Genomic DNA, 8148 nt, shown 5'->3' with positions numbered 1-8148 from the left:
GCTCCAACTTTAACATATTATATCCAACATGTATGTTGTGAAAAATAATACAAACAGAACCACTTCAAAATGGAGTCAGAGCTGCCATCCCAGAGGAACTGCCTTGCATGTTTTACTGCTCATACCTTTGTAAAGTTTAAACTGGGCAAAATAACTTTTGGACTGGGCTGAAACAAGATTGTATTCCAAACAACTGTTTGCAAAGCTAACGGGAAAGCAGAGGCATTCTGATTCCTGGACTGAAAATTAAAAACATTCTTTAGAATTATTAACACTATATTAGCTAAAGAATAACTTAGCTTATTTGCACTTGTAGAAATTCATTTCTTGAGTTATTAACATCAATAGAAATTCCTTTCTTTTGTTCATGTAACTATTCTCCTTTCTCATAAAAACTCCTGGCCTTCACCCCTTAATTGGCATACTATTTGAGTTTCTGCCTAAATCAGTACTTACTGAATAGCTACTCTTTTGGATCTCAAATAAATGCTGTTGCGTTTCACTTGGCCTTTTATTTTTAGGTTAAAACATTCTTAGAACAATGAATCTATACAGTATTAGAAGTGTTTCTGGAAATCATTCCTACCTGGGAAAGCTAGCATTACCTGACTACATGAAAAATGTCACTGAGAAATATAATATACATCTCATTAAAATCATTTTTATGTATTTTCAACTCAACATCCTGATACCTGGATCCAAAAAAAAAAAAAAAAGATCAACACTGCAGTGCTACCTGACATGAGAGAATGGAGCCAGCAGTTTTAATTGATTGTAGGTATATATTTTGCAGATTTTAAACCTGACTAGATAAACACATTGTTAGGCTTTCCCATCCTTTAAGTGATTTTGAAAGAGATCATGGTAGTGGAGGCCCCTAAACCTAAGATTCTTTAGTTTCATGATTTTTCTGCCTCTAATCATGGCATATTTTCAGTCTTATTCATGTCTTATTTTATATCTTTAAATAACACTTTATAATGCTCTTTAGAAAGGTCTTGCACATATTTAATATTTATTTCTATGTATAACAATACTTTTTATAATAAAAGGAATATTTTCTTTTTCTTATATATTTTCTAATTGGTTGCTGTAGAGAAGCATTATTGTTGAACATGTTACTAAACTGATGTATTAGAACAATATATATGGAGTGCCCTTTCTATGTTTTCTAAAAAACCCAACTTAATAAATTGGATAAGTGAACATAGTTCCCAGAAAAAAATTAAAATGCACTTGGGTTAGACTCCTTCCGTGCTAAGCTCTGCTGCAACCAGCTAGTCCTAAGTGGATAAGTGACCTTTGACATACAAACTATTGGTTTTACTTATAAATCTTTCTTTACTTTTAACTTTGTGAATCTTGTCTTTGCTTCTTTTTTAAAAAATTTATTTATATTTTTATGGTGACATTGGTTAACACAATCCAATAAATTTCAGCTGCTCACTTTAACAGTAAGGCATATGTTCACCTTCCATAGTTAGATTTCTTTCTGTCACCATATAGTTCACCCCCTTTACCCTGTCTACATACACCCACCCTCCTTACCACCACCTACCCTCTGGTAACCACTAGTCTAGTCCATGTCCAAGAGTGTTTGTTTGTCCTGTTCATTTGTTGCTTTGAGATTTATATCCCACATATAAGTGGTATCATGTGATATTCAACCTTTTCTGTATGGCTTATTTTGCTTAGTTTGATTATTTCAGGATCTATCCATGTTGTTGCAAATGGCAGTATTTCATCTCTTCTTATGGCTGAGTAATATTCCATTGTATATATGTACCACAGCTTCTTTAGCCAATCATCTGTCGTAGGACACTTCGGTTGTTTCCATGTCCTGGCCACTGTGAATAATGCTGCTACGCACATCGGTGTGCAAATATCTTTTCTGATATGGGTTTTCAAGTCTTTGGGGTAAATACCCAGGAGAGGGATTGCTGGATCATATGGTAGATCAATTCTTAGTTTTTTGAGGAACTTTCATCTGGCTGTACCAACTTGCAGTTCCACCAGCAGTGTATGAGGGTTCCTTTTTACTCTGCATCCTCCCCAACATTTGTTATTACTTGTCCTGTTGACGATAGCTATTCTAACAGGTGTGAGGCGGTATCTCGTTGTGGTTTTGATTTGCATTCCCCTAACAGCTAGCAATGATGAGCATCTTTTCAAATATTTGTTGGCCGTTAGTATGTCCTCTAGGGAGAAGTGTCTGTTCAGGTCATCTGCCTATTTTTTTGATGGGACCATTTGTTTTTGTTCTTATTATTGAGTCATATGAGTTCTTTGAATATTTTAGATATTAGGCCCTTATCGGAGGCGTTGCTTGCAAATACATTTTCCCATTCAGATGGTTGTCTCTTTACCTTGTTGATGGTTTCTGTTGCTGAGCAGCTTTTTAGTTTGATGTAGTCTCATTCGTTTATTTTAGGTTTTACTTCCCTTGCTTCAATTTCATAAAATGCTGTTTAAGTCCAAGGTCCTTGAGTTTAGTTCCTATGTTTTCTTCTATGCATTTATTGTTTCAGGTCTTATATTTAGGTTCTTAATCCATTTTGAGCTAATTCTGGTGTGTGGTGATAGACAACAGTCTAGTCTCATTCTTTGGCAGGTGGCTTTCCAGTTTTCCCAGCACCATTTATTGAAGAGGCTTTCCTTTCTCCACTGTATGTTTTGGGCTTTTTTGTAAAAAATTATTTGCCCATATAAATATGGGTTTACTTCTGGATTCTCGATTCTGTTCCCCTGGTCAGTGAGTCTGTTTTCCTCCCAATACCATGCCCTTTTGATTACTGCCATTTTGTAGCATAATTTGAAGTCGGGCAGAGTGATGCCTCCAGCCTCATTCTTTTTTCTCAGGATGGCTTTGGCAATCTGGGGTCTTTTGTGCTTGCATACAAATCTGATGATTTTTGGTTCCATTTCTTTAAAAAATGCTGATGGGATTTTGATGGGGATTGCATTTATTAAATCTGTATAATAAGTTATGGTCATTTTAACAATGTTGATTCTTCCATCCAAAAACATGGAATGTCTTTCCATTTCTTTGTATCTTCTTTGATTTATTTTAACAGGGTCATGTAGTTTTAACTATATAGGTCCTTAACGTGTTTTGCTAGATATATTCCTAGGTATTTTATTCTTTGTGTTGCAATTGCAAAAGGAATTATTTTTTCCACTTCTTTTTCTGACACTTCATTATTAGAGTATAAGAACGCTATAGATTTTTGAATGTTGATTTTGTATCCAGAGATTTTACTGTATTTGCTTATTGTTTCTAGAAGTGTTCTTGTGGAGTCTTTAGGGTTTTCTATATAGAAAATCATGCCATCTGCAAAGAGTGACAGTTTGACTTCTTCATTTCCTATTTGGATGCTTTTTATATCTTTCTCTTGCCTGACTGCACTTGCTAGGAGCCTCAATGTTATATTGAAAAAGAGTGGTGATAGTGGACAGCTTTGCATTATTCCTGATTTTAGAGGGAAGGTTTTTAGTTTTTCACCAGATGCTTTTTCTGCATCTATGGATATGATCATGTTATTCTTATTTTTTAATTTGTTTATGTAGTGTATCACATTAATTGATTTGCCTATGTTGAACCATCCCTGTGCCCTGGGATGAAGCCCACTTGATCATGGTGTGTAATCTTTTTAATATGTTGCTGAATTCGGTTCGCTAGTATCTTATTTAGGATTTTTGCATCTGTGTTCATGAGAGATAGCGATCTGTAGTTTTCTTTTTTTGTGTATCTTTACCAGATTTTGGTATCAGGGTGATATTGGCCTCATAAAATGAGTTCGGAAGTATTGCCTCCTCTTCGATTTTTTGGAAGAGTTTGAGGAGAATAGGTATTAAATCTTCTTTGAATGTTAGGTAGAATTCACTGGTGAAGCCATCTGGTCCTGGACTTTTACTTTTTGGTAGGTTTTTGATGATTGTTTCAATTTCCATACTGCTGATCGGTCTATTTAGATTTTCCAGGTCTTCTTTATTCAGTCTAGGAAGATTTTATTTTTCTAAGTATGGGTCCATTTCTTCTAGGTTATTAAATTTGGTGTTATATACTTTTTCATAGTATTCTCATATGATCCTTTATATTTCTACAATGTCAGTTGTAATTTTCCTTCTTTCATCCCTGATTTTGTTTATTTGTATCTTTCTTCTTTTTTCCTTTGTGAGTCTAGCCAGGGGTTTGTCACTGTTATTAACCTCAAAGAACCAAGTCTTTGTTGCATTTATCTTTTCTATTTTTTTTTTGTTTGTTTGTTTTCAATTTCATTTATTTCTGTTCTCATTTTGATGATTTCTTTCATTCTGCTGACTTTAGGCCTCATTTGTTCTTCCTTTTCTAGTTTTTTAAGATGAAGTGTTAGGTGATTTATTTGGGCTCGTTCTTGTTTTTGGAGGTAGGCCTGTAATGATATGAGCTTTCCTCTTATGACCGCTTTTGCCATGTCCCAAAGTTTTGATAGGTTATACTATCATTATCATTCGTTTCTATGTATCTCTTGATCTCTCTTTTTATTTCTTCTCTGACCCAGTTATTTTTCAGTACTATGTTGTTTAATCTCCATGTATTTGTGGTTCTTTTTGCTTTCCATTTACAGTTGATCTCTAGTTTCAAAGCATTATGATCAGAGAATATGGCTGGTATGATTTCAACTCTCTCACATTTGTCGAGGCTCTCTCTGTGTCCCAGTATGTGATCAATCTTTGAGAATGTTCCATGTGCACTAGAGAAGAATGTATAATCAGCTGTTTTGGGATGGAAAGTTCTATAAATGTCAATTCTGTCCAGTTGGTCTAATGTGTCATTTAAGGATGTTATTTCCTTATCGATTTTCTGTTAGGATGATCTGTTTATATCTAACAGTAGAATATTTAGGTCCCCTAGCACGATAGTGTTTTGGTGTGTTTCTCCCTTTAGTTCTGTTAGTAATTGCTTTACATATTTCAGGGCTCCCTGATTGGGAGCATAGATATTAATAAGTGTGATGTCTTCTTGGTGCATGATTCCATTTATCATTACGAAATGTTCCTCAGTATGTTTCTTTACCTTTTTTTATTTTGAAGTCCATTTCATCTGATATTAGTACCACTACTCCAGCTTTTCTCTGAATGCCATTTGCTTGGAATATCATTTTCCACCCTTTCACTTAGAGTCTGTATTTGTCTTTGGGACTGCAGTGTGTCCCGGGAGGCAGCATATGGTTGGGTTTTGCTTTTTGATCCAATCTGCAACTCTATGCCTTTTTATTGGTGGGTTCAGTCCATTTATATTTAGGGTGATTATTGAAACGTGAGGTCTTTTTACAGCCATTTTATCTTTTGCTTTCTGGTAGCTTGGTGTTTCCATTGCTTTCTTGTCCTTGTGTTTCTGTTTTCTTTATTTTGGTTTGCTTCTGTGTGTTTTCCCTCTGGTTCTTTTGTTTTATGTTATATACTTCAGTTCTGAATATTTGGCATGTGGTTACCATTAAGAATATGTAAAGGATAATTATATATATACAATCATCTGTTTTCTTTTGTGCATGCCTTATCTCCATTCTCCTTTCTGAATTTGGATCTTTGAATCTCCCCTTTTCCATCATTGTTATCTTAATTTGCCCCTATGCAAAGTTCATTATTATTTTGGTATAGCAATTCTCTTGTCGTTTAATCTTATAATGCCCTGTTCCTTGTAAAGGTTGCACTCTCTGCTTCTATCAGCCTGCTAGTCACGTTACTCCTAATATGTATGTTTTTTGTCATTTTGTTTTAAGTGAGCTGACCCCTTTCTGTATTTCCTATACTACAGGCCTCATAGTGGAGATGTCTCTCAATTTTTGTATGTCTAGAAAAGTCTTTATTTCCCCTTCATATCTAAAGGAGAGCTTAGTTGGATCCATTATTCTCGGCTGGTCGTTCCTTTCACTTAATAGTTTAAATATTTGATTCCATTCCTTTCTGGTTTGTATGGTCTGTGCTTAGAAGTATGATGATAATCTAATAGGTTTTCCTTTATAAGTTACCATTTTCTTCTCCCTGACTGCCCTGAGAATTCTATCTTCGTTGTTGATTTTTGATAACTTTAATACAATGCGTCTTGGTGAATGCCTCTTGGGTTGAGGTAATTGGGTGTTCTGTTGACTTCTTGAATTCCAAGCTCCAGCTCATTTCTTAGATTTTGGAAATTCTCGTCCACTATTTGTCTGAAAATGGTTTCTAGTCCCTGCTCCTTTTGCTCGCCTTCGGTAATGCCCATTATTCTTATGTTTCCTTTCCTGATGTTATCAGCTAGTTTTTGTATTTCTCTTTCATTATTTTTCATTCTTTGGTTTCTCTCTTCTTCCTTCTGGTATATTTCTAGATTTCTTTCTTCTATATCACTGATCCTTTCCTCCATTTCGTTGACTCTATTTCCAAGCTTGCTATTTCATTTTCAACTCCTGCAATGTGTTTTTTTTATCTCCAGAAGATCTATTTCGTTCTTTTGGGGGGTTTCACTTTCCTTACTCTGTCCATCTACTTGTTTTTTCAATTCCTGAAATTGTTGATATGACTCGTTTCGGATCTCATTGAGTTTTTTCAGGAGTACCATCCTGAATTCTCTGTCATTTAAGTTGCATATTTCTATGTCTGTAAGCTAATTTTCTGGAGATTTTTCACTTTCATTCTGAGATGCCTTGTCACCTTGGTTGTTCATGGTGTTTAATGGGCTATTTCTCTGCCTGGGCTTTAATGGAGGTGTATTGTGTTGTTCTTCCTGAAAGAAGATTTATTATATAAAGATCTCTCTTTAGTTTGTTGCAAAGAAGGCACTTTTCTTTTGGTTTCCAGTAGGTGGAGTCAAAGCCTTTTGGATCCCTGCTTTATATAAAGCTTTAAAAGTGCCTTTTTATTTTCTGATAGGTATTTAATTGCGCTCGCTACCTTCATTTTCAGTCCCTGTCAGTGTTAGCGACAGTTTTGATAGCATTTACTCAGATTCTTTTGGGGCTCCTTGGTGTTCCATTTTAGAGGGTATGGGGGGAGGCACCATCTGAGTTGGGAGTTGGGGGTTGTGGTTCTGCCTCAGTTTTACAACTGCAGCTGGTAAAAATCAACTGTTGTTTCTCTGCCGTTCTACTTCTCTGCTTTCTGCCTTGATGACTGGGCCCTTTTGCCGGCCTCGTGGAGCTCACAGCATTCCCAGGCAGGGCTATTCTAGGAACTCGCTACACTTTCTCCCCTCCCCATCCTCCTACAGGGAGCTCCAGCGGCTGCCAGAGGCAGCTTCTTTGTTTCTCCCAGTCCACTGGCCAACTCCCAGTGTTCTGACCTGTGGTAGCTCTTATGCACAGATCCCACGCTCAGAGGTGCTTGTGTGCAGTTTGCATGTTTTTTGTTGAGTTTTAGATGTTCAGCTTATTGTTATTTCAAGGGGGTAGATCTGGGGACATCTCTCACTTTGCCATGTTTCTCCAAACTTTTTTATCTTTGCTTTTTGTGAGCATTTTTACATAGGCAATTTTCCCTCATGTATTTACATACATATAAGTAAATTCTCAGTGCATTAACTGTTTCATATAGTCTTTGACAGTTACTATGATCATTCCACTGGGCTATGCTCATATCCCCTTCCGCATTTTCATTTTGCCAACTTAACAATGCAATGTGATTCTGCAACATTTCTGGATTCCTCTAATTTTGGCCGTTTCTTTTGGCTAATCTGATAATTGACTTGTCTCACTGGGCATCAATGAACAAAAACTTTGGCTTTCTCAGTGAATCTCATCCTTAGCCAAGTCTATTTCTTTTTTTTCCATTAGGGGCAGAAACATTAGGAATTTATTTCATTAATCATATGATCTTGTCCTTGATCATATGATCAAGTGATCTTGTCCTTACTGCTAAATAACAAACTACAGGAAGTATGATTTTTTTGTGTTATTTCTGGTTTAATGCTGATATGGATTAATATATATATTTAAAATAATTTGTTGTTGTTTTTGTAGCTATTGGGTCTTTTTTACTAAGTGGAAGGTGCTGAAAGGTGGTATCCACCCTTGTTCAGATGTCAGTTTGCAAGCTTCTGAGAATCCTTGAGTGACTGAGACACTCACCTTTTCACAACCAGACCACAGGAACTGTGGCTTACCAAGATTAAAGCCTGGTTGTAACCACAGG

This window comes from Pteropus medius, unplaced genomic scaffold (genome assembly GCF_902729225.1).
Source record: "Pteropus medius unplaced genomic scaffold, Ma_sr-lr_union100, whole genome shotgun sequence".
Taxonomy (NCBI): domain Eukaryota; kingdom Metazoa; phylum Chordata; class Mammalia; order Chiroptera; family Pteropodidae; genus Pteropus; species Pteropus medius.
This window is presented reverse-complemented; position numbering follows the sequence as displayed.